Raw genomic sequence first — 15906 nt, 5'->3', positions numbered from 1 at the left:
TAAGATGATTGTATCTAGCCCCTGAAAAATAGGCATCTGCATAAAATATGGGAGGGATATTCTTATTCCACTCATATGCTTATGGGTCAGCACAATGTATATCAAATATTATTTTGTTTAACCCACAAATGGCGGCTTTGCCGACATCCTTCCAAAACAACAGCAGCAATACTTCGGCATTAGCTGACTTCTTCATAAAGCTCTTGAAGTTTTCTCCCATGTGTTACATGCAGAATGTTGGAAAACATGTAGGAAAATCTTTTTCTATTGCTTCGGTAGGCTTTTCTGATGATCTGATACAATTGTTGAGGCAGGCAGATTGACATGTTCATTCAATAGTTCACTAAGTATTCCCAAGAACCAATACCAACTCTAGTAGTTTTCCCTCTCGACCACTGTAAATGCCATTGAGAAGAGCTCATTATTTGCATCTACGACAATGATGCACAATAATATTCCTTAATATTTTTCTTTTAAGAATGTCCCATCAATACCTATTAGTGGCCTGCATCTATTAATAAAACCCATAATGAAAAGCAATAAATAGTTGTTTGAACCTGCCTTCGTCTATGTGGATGCGACTTCAGTTCTTGGGTTGGTTCTTTGGAGCTTCTTCATATATAAGGGAAGGTCATTATATTGTTAGTCATTTGATCTATCTATCATCTCCTAGCAACCTCTTTTCTTGATCAAGCTTGCATTTAGGAAAGCCTGACACCGTGATCGTGTTGGACATCTTTTATAATATATTTTGCTTTATTTTTGGTTGGTCATGAACGCGGGCTTTAATTGTTTTTGCTACCCAATCACTACAAGCTAGTGGTTGATGGACTCTCTCAATTTGACCACTACATGTGCGCTCCTTAACCATGGACTTCACTTTGAAGTACGCCGTACTGCCAACTCGTAAACATCGCACTTGCCATGTGTATCCCTCTAACTTACAACTTGCCCACACCCTCCCCCCTTCACTTTTGTAAAACTTCAAAACAAAATTATTGTGGACAACAAAATCAACCAGATGATGTGAGCATTCATTGACATTTTCAAAAAATGGCCAATTTTCAATTGAACCTCGCCACCAACTCTTCTGCATGGGCTCTCAATTAGTTCAATGTCCTCCTTATCACGATTTGGTACAAGCTCTTGCTCGGGCGCCACTTGAATGTTCTCATGTTGATAGGTAAAGGAGCATTACGCCGACTGATGACCAAAGATAAAGTGTAAGATGAAGCAATAATTTGTGCACATAAAAGATTTAAATAAAGTAAAATAGAGATGAAAATGTAAATTGTAGGTGTACCTATTCCTTGCAGATGGGCTATCACCAACATGTTCTACCGTTCAAAATTCCATAGATCTCCGTTCCAGCTCTATTGCAGAGGCAATGTATACAATAATACTCGAAGGCTCCCCCACCCAACATAAATGATACATTTATATCATCATTTACATCAATCATTTCAAGGTCACTAGATAGACTTTTGTTGTGGTACATAATGGTCAATTTGTTTGGATCGCACGATATTAAATGCCCAAAATGACTTTTTAGTTCTTCCAAGGAACTATTTCCATTATACTTCGTAACCTTCAATTCCCCCCTTTATTAACAATACGTATGTTGTATGGATTCGACTCAAATGAAGCCCCATATCAAAATACCAGTTGCACTCCTTCAGTAACCATCGTCAATGCTATTGTATTAAATGAATACCAAAATTCGTGTTTACAAAAAATTTGGATATATCTCACTAATTTAAGGTTCATAAAATGTGAGTTTTATATAATAGATCAAAATAGTCTTTTACTAAAAAAGTCAATTATTCAATAAACAACAAAAAAAACAAATATTAATACAAACATAAAATAAATAACAAATAAACAATAAACAACAAATATTACTATAAACAAACAAATTGAACAATATTTACTCAAAACAACAAATACAATATAGTGTACGATTATATATATCAACATAATGTACTACTAAATAAATCGATTGTTCAATAGACTACCCAAAACAACAAATATCAATGCAAACACAAAATGAACAACAAATAATTATACAAATAAACTTCAACAATATTTACCCAAAAAAAGTCCACTTCAATAATATACAACAAATAGTAATACTAAAATAAAATATTATATTAATTATGACAAATTAATCAACAAGAGTAAGAAAGGTACCAATCACGACCAGACTAAGAGCCAATCTCTTCAAGTTTGTGGGATACTGTATTAGTGGACAGAAAAGTTTGTAGGATACTATATTGGGGGACCACAAATTTTTTGGAACCCTAAAATATCAAGAAAAATGCTCCTATATGCTTGTATGATGGATTTAAATTGGGTTTTTTCGAGCGAAAATTTTTGGTTTTTGAAAAAACCGAAACTAAAAAAAATTTGATTTTTGAAAAACAAAAATTCCAACCATTTTGGTTTTTAAAAAACCTAAAAATGGTAAAACCATTTTGTTTTTTAAAAAATCGTTATGAAGTGAAAAACCGGATATGTCAATAATAACATAAGCTATTTGATATTTTGGTAATAGCACAAACTATAACGGATATTTACATAATTTTCCCTACAATATATGATGAGAACTCTCATTACCCTCCGGTCAATCAGTTGGATGTTGTTGGGAAGAATGCCTACCCTTCGGTCAATCGGTTGGATGTTGTTGGGAAGAATGGCCGATAGAATCAAACTGGTTTACAAAATGCATGACATAAGGTTTATTATTTTATGATAATTGGATTTAATGGTGATGTGCAGTTTTTGGGCCGTATAATTAAATCACATCACGTTTGGATGCCATTGTCTTTTCATCATGGTCCAACCTATCACACATCGAGTAGATGGTGATGATCTTCATGACTGCATATATTATGTGGACCACGTTGGCAAGAGAGATGAGACCACCTCCTCCTCCTCCATTTGGAAAGTTCGGGTTGCTTTATGCAATGTGGCATGCCCTAAGCATGACTTTTCTCTCGTAATAACGAAAGTCATGACGAACTTCACAGTGGCATGTAAGGCTTTTTTACTCATGGATGGATACTTGGGATACAACCGAATTAGAATAGCCCTCGAGGATGGGGAGCTTACTGTCTTTAAGACATACAAAGGCATCTACAGTTGTAACGTGATTCCATTATAACGCAAGAATACTGGCGCAACATATCAAGGTGCAAGGACTATCATCTTTGACGATATCTTGTAAGGCTTAATTGAATGCTATATAGATGATTTGGGGGGTCAAGTCAAAAGGTTGTAGCACTCATCAAGATCATCTCGAAATAATAATCCAGAAACTTCAAGTCCAATTGAACCTTAAGTGCTCTTTTAGCATGAGATTAGGAAGTTTATATGGTGAGGCATCTTATCATTGAGAACGACCTAGTCAAAATAAAAACAATCCAAGAAATTCTGGCTTCCAAAACATAAAAATCTTCGCGAGCTCAAATCACTTCAAAGGAGACTTGTGTACATTTGAAGGTTCATATCAAACCTGTCAAGAAGATGCTAACCTTTCTCATTGGAAATACAGAAGAACGTGCGTGCTTTGTGTGCGATGCGACATGTTAGAAGGCTTTCGATTGCAATAAATAATACTTTCTCAATCCCCCGTGTTCTTACAACACCTATACCCAACAGACCACTCATCCTATAAGTGGCGACATTAGAAAGACCCCTGGGGGTGCTTGTATAATGATAAGGGCAAAGATGAGGTTTTATAATATTTAAGCTGCACAATGATAGGATTAGAACACATCTATATCTCTATGTAAAACAAAAAAGTGCCTCGCCCTCATCTTCTTGGTGCAAAAGCACCAATATTACTCCAATATTACATTATAAATAGGGGATAGGTTGAAGGTATTGGTGTGTGTAATGAAGTGTAGGTAGAAAAGATCAAGTGGGTGTGGGTGTGTGAGTGAGTGGGAGAGAGAGAGGGAGAGGAGGAAAGTACAAGAGAGAAAGAGGAGTGAGGTTGAGTAAAAAGTGAATGGGTGACTATTGGGTGTATTTTTAGTCATAATACATGACTAAGTACAATTAGAGAAATTTATATACAATCCCGAAGGTATAATGCATAGGATAAGTATTGAACAGATGTCAAATCTATATACCTTGATAGCCGATGGGTCACTATATAAACCCAATAGATATGATTCTTGGAAAATATTTGCGAGGCTTGCTCCTGGTATGATAGTGGAATACGATGTGCCTATGACTCGTCATGTGAGGGCCCCTATATGCCTTTAGAGTCCTTATCATTGGTCAAATCATATAACTTGACTAATGGTTAATGATAGCAAAGGGTATCAAGCCATTTCAATTTGAGATAAGCTCTGGGTCATGTATCATCGGGCCACAATATGTATTTCCATAGAATATTGGAAGAGTTTGGATACAGTATGATACACCTTCAAACCTATCGTCAGTCAAATATGTGCATCTTGGCAAACAACCAGTTATAAAAGACTATCCGAACATCTCAATTTGAGACAAGCATTGGGTCATACAGAAAACACATCATATCTATAGGTCGGTGGCCAAGTATCATCTTGAGCTTAACCTGCATTTTATATTCATAGGTGAGGCATTCAGGTCTCCTCTTGAGCCTAACTCGTCTGGACCCACATCTTATATTCATAGGCTGACGATCAGATTTCCCTTTGAGCCTAACTTGCCTGGACCCACATCTTATATTCATAGGTTGGCGGCCAGGTATCCTCTTGAGCCTAATTTGCCTCGACCTACAAATTATATTCATCGGTTGACTGTCAGGTCTCCTCTTGAGCCAACTCGCCTCGACTTACAACTTATATTCACAGGCCGGCAGTCAAGTCTCCTCTTGAGTCTAACCCACCTCAACCTACATCTCATAAAGGTCACCTCTTGAGCCCGACTGAACAAGACTAAGCTAGCGGCCAGACGTTTTATTCAATGTGACCAAGGCTAGAAACCAAACCCTTGGATAAATTGAACTTGTTCGTATGTTGGAGACGTTCACAAAGGCGGTAAGTAAAATCGCCCTTAGAAAAGCATATAGGGTCCTCAATGATCATGCCGCTTCCAAAGCAAGGAAATCAATGATAGTGTTATGGCCGAAATGTGGGCAGTGTTAGTGGAAGCCTAGAGCTACTTCTGAGCAAGCCAAACAGCACCTTTTGGGATATAAAAATTATCTGTAACATGAGTTTTGCCCGACGGAGTACAAAATCTTTTGGCTATTATTTATCTTCTGATTTCTTGCTATTGATGCTTTGTTCTGAACTCATGGAGCCTATATCGAATTGTTTTCGAAATTAAACTCATTCATCATCAAATTTTCCTTACCGCTCCGAATGAAATGTTGCCACATCATCCTCCAACTTCTTTGATTCTTGCAAATGCATAATCTCAGTCTCTAACACATTCCTTTCTCTTAATCTCTACAGTCGTCATCCTACTTGCTTTCAAATTTTGGTCATCAATGTGCTCCCCATTGAAATTTATCTACGTCACCTCCAACTTCTATAAAATTCGTTCATCTCACGCTCTAAAGCCTCTCCGCAATAAGTTACTCGTCCATCACCCCAAAACGCACCACCATCTCTCTCTCTCTCTCTCTCTCTCTCTCTCTCTTCTCAATGGATCTGTTTTCATGGCTCTCCTTTGGGTGCTCATGCAGTTTTACCTCCCTGCCTCATCTCAATGCTTACCACCTTATTGAACCACTCTCCCTCACTCTCTCTTTTCTCGCATGAACCCAACCCCACTATTATTGATTTTTTGGTATGTGTGTGTGGCCTTGGGCCTTTAAACATGTAATATTTTTTTCTCTTATAATTTAATCTTTATCACTAAAAAAAGAGGTTTTTAGAGAGAGAAAGTGTCGTCATCTAACTGTTTGAAATTTATAGACAGTTATTGTAAAAGCCTCATCTTTGCGATAGATAGTCTCAAGACACTGCCCCTAATCCTAGGAGTGGGTCTATCTCTTCCCTCAAGTTTGTCAGCATTGGTATCAGAGCAGGTTGTGGAAGCTGCACGCCAGCCAATCCCAATCCCTATCACCCATCCTTCCATCAGACCAATAGACCAAATCCCTAGAGCCTAGAACCTATAGACCTCGGGACCCCAACCCCAGGGACAGAGAAGCCATAGAAGGGATATTTATTGATAGCCATCTCCTCCCATCAAACCTAGAATCCTAGAACCCTCGTATGAAACCCCCCTAGACCCATTCCAACCTATAAAAGATATATATAAGAAAGTCCGTAGCTTTCCAAAGGCAAGAGGAAGAGTTTCATAGCCTTCCCTTCGCCCCAGTCTCGTTTGTGTAAGCCTTTCTTCCACTGCCAATGGTTAACTTCTCTCTTCATCACTATAACATTCAGGGTCTAAAGCTTACCACTCCACTGGGGCTTCTCTTAAAGAATCCCTTCGTTCCATCGGTGTTCTCTTCTTTTCGTCGGCATATAGGTTGGCTCGAAAAAGTCTTTCCTCTGCTTTTCTTGGCTCGCTTCGTAAATTGCGCTCGCTGCCTTTTCTTAGCGAATAACATGTGCAGGTAGCCTAGGAGAAGAGAAGCAAGCTACCCTCGCCTACCTCCCTCCCATCTATATCTATAGGAGGAAATGATAGTAGCTGGTAAGCATGGTAACAGTATGGGCGGCCGGGCCGGCGCTCCGCGTTCTATCTAGGTTCCGCTCTTACATACGCCCCACCTCACATAGAAGAAGGGCAACCTCTTCAATAGAAGAACCCGTGTGAGTGGGAGGGGATTGATTCATTCATTCATCGGATACGTCTTCTTCTGTGATCCGTTTCATGTCAAAGAGCGAGTTTTGTATCATGTAAAGTACTATAAATATGGGCAAGCTTTCCACTAGTAATGTTGCACAGCCAGCTAGCTCGCAAAAAGCCCTTGTTTATTGACTCAACAATAAAAACAAAGGCAAAAAGAGCTAGCTGATTGGAATGAAAAACTATATCCAAAACATCCCATTAAGTGGATATGGAACTCGGTATGAGGCACGTGTGTGGCAACTGATGTAGTAGTCTATCCGACATACTAATTATTATCATCCGATTGAAAAAGTTACACGGGTTCAGGTGGTCCCGGAGGAACTGGTGAGCGATCAAGGTGTGGAGAATGTTATAGGAAAGAAGGAGAGTGTTTATTGGAATTAAGTGAGAGGTGTATGGAGGGCCAATTGAGGAGAATAGGTTCAAACAGAGAAGATAGGAGAAAGGCTGCAATCACTAGAGAGCGAAGGGGATGGTAATGGGCTGTTCTACAAGATGATAAGAAAACAAACACGAATAATTCAATAATTCTATGAGATAGTCAATAAATGAACAAGAAGAAGAATGTGCCTTTTGGAGGTAGAAGACTTGGGCATCTATGGTCCTTCGGGAGGAGTTCGAATCCCGTCTAATGAAGAGGAGGACTTGTAATGAAGGGAAAGAAGCCATTGATCTCCCTTTGTCTTCTTTCATTAACCAGTGAGCTGGGCTGAATGCGATCGAAGGGGAAGCCGGCCCACGGATGGGAGGTTTCGTTCGCAATCTAACCGTTACAGGCTGTTGTCCTCTTTCATTTTCATTGGAAAAGAGGGTAGTTTTACTGAACAATGACCCAATCTGGAAAAGGGGCGGATCTCACCTATCATTTCTTTTCCCGTCAGCTCACCAACCAACAGGGCAGTCTTCTTTTCATTTGAAGTTGTTTTCCTTCTCAGCCCTTCGGCAACGGCCGGTTCTTCCATTTCTTTCTAGATTAAATAAAGAAGCAAACATCAGTTAGGGCGACGAGAAAGACCGCCCGAATCATTCTCATATAAGACTTTTCTATTATACGAAAGGCTTGGAGAATGATTCTATTCGTAGATGCACCTGAATGAGTGAATTAAATTCAGTAGTCGTTTTGGATTGATGACTGCCTTGTTGACTAAATGCACATCTCGATTCGAAAACTTGATGACTCGACTCGCACATCTCGATTCGGAAACTCGACTTGTTAATGCTCGCTTCACTTGCACGTTCACTCCACTACTCGCATCTGCCGGCATCTCTCGCTCTCGTTTCTTTTTTACTTCAATGTAAACTTGCGCGCTCGACCCTCACCCGCGCATCTCGCTTACAACTGATACACCTGCCTACGATTTTCAACTCGCTGACTTGCCTGCGCATCTCGATCCTTATAGAGTCAAGTTCGCCCGCTGGATTTTTTGGTTGAACGAATTGTTGATACACTCGATGTGCGCACTCCAACTTGCCTCACGCACTCTCGATTATCACACTCGATCTCTCGACTAGGAAGCGCACTACTTTGATGAAGGGGAAGAGCAACCAACACGAGGGCAAGATATGAGTACGGTGTATCAGTAGCGAGCAGCTCTCGCAATAGAAGCGCAACAGTGCGAAGGCATAAGAGAAAAAGACGTCTCGCTTAGTCAGGAGCGAAGGATGTTCTATATAACAGGTGCGCTTCATGAATGATATCTAATGCGCCTCACGAGGTCACGAGTGAAGTCTAAAATAAGTACGCTATTCTTCTTAGTGGCTTAACAGTCTAATCCGCTAGAGTGGTGTGTTGGTAAAGAGCCTGCCTTCCATGAAGTACGAGACGCGCTGCAGGTGTATTAGAACAAGATAAAAAGCTCAAGTCAAGCCAGGTTGCAAACCTTCACCTATCTTGGTGACCTTCTGCTTAGTGATTGGCTTCTCCGTGTGGTTTTGATTTGCTCTTTACGTCGCAAGGCTCATTACAAGAGTTGCTGTTCTTTTCAAAAACTATATAAAACAGACTTCTTTTGAGGAAGTCCTTTGCTATCGCTTGCCTCTGGCTGAATTGACTTGGGGGGTCGCTGCCTAAAAAGACTGTGTTGGTAGACCGACTTGCATGTGTTGCTAGCTGCCTGTATGACTGGGGCCTACCTCTGGTCTGACTGACTGGAGGGCTGGTCGAGGATTTGTTCCTATGCCGTTGCTGAGATAGCATTACTGATGTGCTGACAAAATCCGCTGAGGTGGTATTACGGACGTGTTGACTGAATGCAGTCATACATGGAAGTCATGGCAAGATTTATGCCCGGTGATTAAAGCGAACCATTCCTCTCTTTTGTATACGAGCTGTGAGTAGCTGTCTCGTCCGCTCGTGTGACTATGTATTGATGATTCTATAGTCTCTTCATTTCCTTTGCCGGAGCAGTGAGCGTCCCTAGTCTACCGAGGGGGTGGAAGAATGATACAGATGCTACTTGTTAGAGATCCCTAAAGGAGTAGCGAAGCGGTCTTTTGGTGAGTTGCCTTTGACTAGTGTTTTTAAAAGGTAGCTTATCCGAGTTAGCTCTTGAGTTGGCTCTGCCGTGCTGTAAGCAACGTATATTCTGGTTAATGTTACTTTCTTTATTCTTTTTACCTGCCTACCTCCTCATCCTTTGGTTGCCTATCTAGCCACTCCTTTCTTTAGTATCCGAGGTGGTAAACCATTCACTTGGAAACCTTCGGCAGCGCCGTATGTGACATTCATTCTTATTCTTCTTTCTTTGTAAAAGTTATCTGGAGCAGCGAGCTAGTCTGCCGAAAGCCAGTGCTTGGCCGGCTGGATTCCATCTGCTTCCTTCCCCCGGTACTGCCTTTGTTGACAGGTTTTTGCGCTTTTTGCCTTCTTTAAGCGCGACACGCGCCTCTTCTTTAAGCGCGGAAAGCAGCCAACCGGGAGAAGCCGCAGAGGAAGCGCCATAAGCCCCAAGCGACCTAGCCTAGCCCTAAGTAAGGATGTTGATTCTCGCTCCGAGTTTGATTTTGGATTCGCGTAGTGAGAAAATCATTTCCGATTGGCTTTCTTTGTGTGGTTTCTCTGAACTGAATCTAATCTTTCTGCCCTACCAACTCTTTTTCCATAAGACAAATTGGGTTCTTCTGGTGAAAACTTAGATGTTGAAGCATGGGCGGCGGCTTGAGGCCCGTTCTGAATGACCTATTCGACCCGGAAACAACGCTTTTTGCTTAAGAGAGGGGCCCCTGGGGCCAAACTCAAACTTTCATCTTGGAGCTAGGGCATACGTTGAGCCAGCTTTGCCAGATCGGACCGCGTTCTTCTTAGAGCACCAGTCAAGCTCATCACTAGGTAACAAACGAGTCGAAACAGATGGTGATCAGAGGTGGACAACTAGGCAAGCTCTAGCTGGTGGAGCAAGGGCTGAGGATGTAGTTTCAAGTCCAACCAAGAAAGTCTGCCAGCAGAATCTAGGGCTGGATAGAGGTTGCCAACCGGGATTTAGTACCCAACTAACTAATAAAAAGGGCTTGTTGCCCGCTCTAAACTAAAGGAATTAGAGCTTCCTTTGGAGGCTCCTCGGGGATAATAAGGTAGAAAGAGCGGAGATATGGGCTAGCCCTAAAATCAGTGTATGAAAGGTCCCGGCAAGAAGGGTTGGGAACGGGGCTAAACGAAACTCCCTCGAGAAGGGAAATAGAAGAGCTTTTAAGCCACATTGAGAATGGTCGGTGGGGTCAGTTAAAGGTATGTAAGCCGACACTGACGCAGAGACATCTATTGTTCTTTCAGCAAATGAATAATAGGATTTCCTCCCTTTCAAGGTAGGTATATGGGTATACTATAGAATCGGAGCATAGAGCAGCTGGTGGGGAAGGAAGCGAGGCCGGTGTGGAAGGAAGATGTCCGTGTCCTGTAGCTTTCGGCCAACAAGAGGGGAGGGCAGCGAGAACTTCACTCAATAGATGTTCGACCATACATACCCATGACCAATCACAATGAACAACGCGGTCTTAGAATAGAAAGTTTTGGGTACTGGGTCTCATTCTGTTGGTTTGACACCTATAGAGGCAACTGTATTCAAATGAGGCTGCCATCCCTTAGCTTAGGGCGGGGAAGGGCTGGGGAAGGAAGCACTTCAAACAATCCATTTTTCATTTTTTGTTAGTCTTCCCTCGACCGATGGATCAATCCCCTCAGCCACTGATGTTCGATCCTCAATTACCGATAGATGGACACTGCTCTATCCCAAGCAGCTGTTGAAGTCAACCCTGACCACCCTCTAGATAAAGAGGCCATCACCTCAATTGCTGCTAATAGACCTGCACACACCAGATTGCAACGGATGAATTACAACAAATACAGCAGCATCAAGTGATTAAGAATGTTTAAATGCCATCCTAATTGCTGACGCCCCTTCTCTAATTTCTACCCATCCGATTAGCAAAGTGACAAACAAATGCAGCTGTACAGCAGACCGAACCTTACCCAAGCCTAGACCAACTACCTCAGGCCCAGGAATAGCACCAACTTACATTTGAAAGCCCAAGCCATAGCCCGGTTTGAAAAAGTTGTAGTTGTACTAGAAGCAGCATAAGCAGCGTAAGCAGCAAAGAGAGAGCGCGCTAGCGCTATTCTTTATTCACTCCTTAATAGCAGCGGCTTTCTTGCTGGGGTAAGCAGCATAAGCAGAAGCAGCGTAAGCAGCAAAAAGAGAGCGCGCTAGCGCTATTATTTATTCGCTCCTTAATAGCAGTGGCTTTCTTGCTCGGGTAAGCAGCATAAGCAGCAACAGGGAGAGCGCGCGGCGCGCGAAAGTCTAAGCGGCTTTCTTGCTCGGGTAAGCAGCATAAGAAGCAACAGGGAGAGCGCGAGGCGCGCGAAAGCCTAAGCGGCTTTCTTGCTCAGTAAGCAGCAAAGAGAGAGCGCGCTAGCGTTATTATTTATTCGCTCCTTAATAGCAGCGGCTTACTACAAAAATTGGCTTCTAAAAAGTGAACGCGCTAGCACTATTATTTATTCGCTCCTTAATAACAGCGGCTTACTACAAAAATTGGCCGATAAAAAGTGAGCGCGCTAGCGCGAAAGCCGAGCAAGAAAGCCGCTGCTATTAAGGAGCGAATAAATAATAGCACGCCGCGCGCTCTCTCAAAGCTGCTTATGGTTTCGGCTTTCTTACTGCATTTTAGAACATTTGAATTATTATCTGGACTTAGACCAACTACCTTAGGCCCCGTTTTCAGACTTCTGTACCCAGGACCGAGCAATGCACGAGTCTTTTTCAAGCCCCGACCCGAGTCAAGACCCACTAGACTGAGCTGCACATTGGCAGTCTTGCAAAAAGATGATTAAGAAATTCGGGCAACCGACAGTACTCAGTAGGCAAAAACCGATCGACAAGGCGATTAGAATTGTCTGACTGGTTCAGCTCAAGGCTAGTCCCATGCACAGCGCGACCTCAAATTTCATGGTCCTGATCAGCTACAAACTTGTGCCATGCGTGTGGTGGAGATGTGCAGGAGCGCGCTAACCAATCCAAAGAAGAAAGGGAAAATGTAAAGCAGAGTTACAGACCTATCATCGAGGCCGTCAACCATTGGTTGACTCGGTCAGTGAGGCCAATACAGATGAGTGCAGTAGAGAGGATGGTGAAGAAGATGTCAGAGATGGACGTTGGGAGGTTGATCATCTGAGAGAGGATTTCTCCGGACTTGGATGTGTAAGCAACCATGGGTAAAGAAGATGTAGTTTATGGCCCATTCTCTACCGTGTCTGTTCAGCCATGCTTCTGATAGAAATGAACTTTACGTCTAATTCATCCCAACCATCCCCGCCCTTCACTCTGCTATCTCGCGCTATTGCTTACTTAGCTTTGCTCCTCGCGCTGCCGCTTGTTTGGCCCTACCCCACCCACCGTCAGCCTCTGCTTCTTCAGATGCCCTATCTTCTCTACTGCTTTAACCTACCCCACCCGCCACCCAACAGATGAAGAGAACGAGCCATACCAGACCTAGCGAAGAATATCCCACACAGACTACTCAATGAAGCTTTCTTTCTCGTATCACAGGTAGCTGACAGAGAGATGTTTGACTGAGATGGACGTTGCACTTGAAGCTTCTAGTTCCATGTGTCAGTCAAGATGTCAGTCAAGCGAGAGGGCTAGATCAAGGTGGCAAAGCGAAAGGAAGAGGGGCAACTGCTAGGCGTTCCGATCGATGCTTCTTTCAATCTCCCGGGTAGCAATGAAGGAAGGGCGGCACAAAGCAGACAAGGCAGTGGAGATGCGGTAGTTTCGTTCACTTGTTTTCTTTATGCGAAAGAAATATAAAAAAGCCTAATTTCAACTTGATTTTTTGCTTTTTTAAACGAATTAAAGAAGTAATGGTATTTCTTCTTTTTTATTCTTTTTTCTTTTACCTTTATCGGCTGGAAAGAGAATAAGCCGCAACAACGGCTTTCGCGTGCCGTGCGCTCTCCCTTTGCTGCTTACGCTTCTTTGAAAGTGCTTTCTTTTGAGTTTTGGCAGCATAAGTGCATTGGTCACATAGGCTCTTCACTTCCGATTCAGTCAATTCCTTTTTTAGTCTTGTTGTCAAAGTCTCGCTGATTGGCCTTGCTGGTGTGCGAATCCCGTAGCCTCTTCTGTCCATTCCTAGAGAGTCTTATGTGGCCTGGCTTCTTTCATCGGTGAATCTGCCCTCTAGCCTTTCCCTCTTCTGCTAGCCCTTCCCGGTCAACTGCGTAAAACCTTCTAAATTCAATCGCCGATTTTTGAGCCTATCTTGCTAGTTCAAGCTCTCTTATGGGTCTTTGTACTAGTACTAGTTCTGCTTTCACATGCTCTTTAACTTGCCTTGATTTGCTGTCCAATCCACACACATTCATTCAATTTGGTAAATATGGCTTAGCTAGCTCTCTGCCTGCCTCTCTATTATTGATAGGCCCGGTAGGCTAAGTAAGTACTTCCATTGGCCAGTACTTTTCTTGTTAGGCTAGCTAGTAAGTAACGTAGACGTAGTTGGCAAGGCTTTCATGCTAGTAGCTTATGAGTCAGAGGCCTTTTCTTTCTCCTTCTTTCGAGCCTAGGCTTTTGTTGGATGTCGTTTAGTTTATATGTCCATCTTTTTTCTTAAACCAGAGGTTTTTTCCCTCGAATAAGTTCAAATACATTGAAAATACATACACTATTGCCTGTAACAGGATTTCTAGTTGGACTTCTTTTAACGAGATCCTTTTTCTTTTTAAGTAAGTGATATCTCCCTCAAACATGAGTAGGAGACTGATAGTTGAGAAAGTCGTTGAGTTCTAATAAGCTGTAGTCTTCGATTCTTGCCTTGGTAGAGTATATGACTTTCCTTGCTGAATAGAAGAGGAAGCTTCTGCCCTTTTCCCTTCTTTTGAGTCTATGCGCTTCTGCTTAGTATGTTGTTTATATGCTTTTGAATTTAAGCCAGAAGCCAGTTTCATTGAGCTTCTCATAAGTACACTGCCTGTAATTAGCGACCTTCCTCTTTTTCACAAGTACTAATATAATAGAAGGTTCGTTCTTTTCTCGCTGGTATTCCATCTGGCTCTTTAGGAAAAGGGATTGCCGAACTGAAGTAGAAAGACGAATATAACTGACAATGCCGCTTGTAGAGCTCTTGAGGATATCACTCTGGAATGCGAAATTGAAACAACTCGATGATAGAAGGATTGGCTGGTCATTGACTGGGATAGGTTTAATTGCTTGAGAGAGAGAGCCACCCGAGCTTGTAGTCCTTGATGGATTGCTTACCAAGAGGGATGTGGATGGGTGAAGTGAAACAACTGGGCAAGAGAGACGCACTGAAATAGGTAGATAGTCCGCTAGATTCACTGTCGAGAAAGGGATTCTCTTAGTCAATGGATTGGCTTCCTCGCTAGTCATGACAAGAACTCTAGCTGGTAGTCCCTTTGGCATTTCCCTCATTTCGCCCTCCTTGGAAAGAAGTCCTTTCGAATGATGAATTTGATATCTCTCGCTGACCAACCGTACGAGACAAGGATGGGAACAAGTTCTGATGCTTCTTCATTCACAAAGGATCGATAGCACTCAAGCTTGCAGCCCTTTTGGGAACCTAAATGGAATCCGCTTCATTCCTGACTTTCTCGGCAAGAGTCGAACTTGCATAAGAACGACTAGTCTCTGGAACTAAGTCGCTTGCTCTACCATTAAGCCACAGGGAATCACTTCGAATATCTCAAGTCTCTTCTTAGCAAACTACGATCGATTCTGATTCTGTGCAGGATTTACACCTTTCTGGAAGATGAAAAAGATATCGAATTTAGAGACTTTCTGGGCTTAGTAAGGTGTCGATCCAGTGCCTGTTGGTCTATGAGGATTCCTCTCGAATGCAGATGGTAGGTGTAGCTGTACGTACTGCTATATGGGCGGTTCTGGGCTCTCGTTCATTCATGGATTCACTGCGGAAGGGGAGATCGAAAGCATTACCATAAGCGTCTGGGCTCTTGTTCGACCACATTGCTTGATTAATTGATCGAAAGGAAGTTGTTCCTTAGGCGACCGAGAAAGGCACCCTCTTCTTAGGAGTAGGAGGAAAGTACAATTGATTTCTCTTCTTCTTCCCGACCAAGCTGACATTACGTCAAGCAACTGGGACTGGCTTCGTCGCTGCTACCTGCACCGGCTATTCCCAAGGCAGAAAGTGATGATCGTCTTAGCTTAGGTCGCTCTTAAGAGATTTGCTTTGTAGACTGAAGACCAAACCACTACATTATGTAATCAATCGAATGAGGAGTTTCTCTTTCACTGACCGACACTACCTTAGGTGCTATAGGTCCGAGCTAGAGTTCACTCTTCATTGCCTGTTCCCCGAAGCATGCTTTCTCATTGACTTTCGCCCTCAATCAAGATATCTCGGAAAACCGACACGCACATGAGATTAACTTATATATGCGTATACGTGAGTGATTCAAGCAATCTTCTATCCATCTGGGCAAGCGTCAGGGAACGCCTAAAAGAAAGAGAAAGTAGCTCAGTCAGCTCTTTCAACACTGAGTCTCCCAATACCTATGGCTAATGGGACCACCACCTGCTTATCGACAACCTCATGGCGATGAAAAGAATGACCACCCCAGTGGCT

At 42.5% G+C, this 15906-nt stretch overlaps 1 protein-coding gene and 1 long non-coding RNA gene across 2 annotated transcripts in view; both read right to left on the bottom strand.

Annotated features, from left to right (window-relative positions):
* The window catches only part of LOC18443570 (phosphoserine aminotransferase, chloroplastic-like), a 42539-nt gene that overhangs the window by 2038 nt on the left and 24595 nt on the right, over nucleotides 1-15906 (bottom strand). The window lies entirely within an intron of this gene.
* On the bottom strand, nucleotides 1016-11450 carry LOC148782750 (uncharacterized). The gene is made up of 2 exons (XR_016053041.1): nucleotides 1304-11450; nucleotides 1016-1203 (listed from the first exon to the last, which is right to left on the bottom strand). It is a non-coding gene; the product is annotated as an uncharacterized LOC148782750 (long non-coding RNA).

The sequence above is a fragment of the Amborella trichopoda genome, chromosome 3 (assembly GCF_054954075.1).
Source record: "Amborella trichopoda isolate Santa Cruz 75 chromosome 3, AtrichopodaSantaCruz75HAP2 v2.0, whole genome shotgun sequence".
In the NCBI taxonomy this organism is placed as follows: Eukaryota; Viridiplantae; Streptophyta; class Magnoliopsida; order Amborellales; family Amborellaceae; genus Amborella; species Amborella trichopoda.
This window is presented reverse-complemented; position numbering and strand designations above follow the sequence as displayed.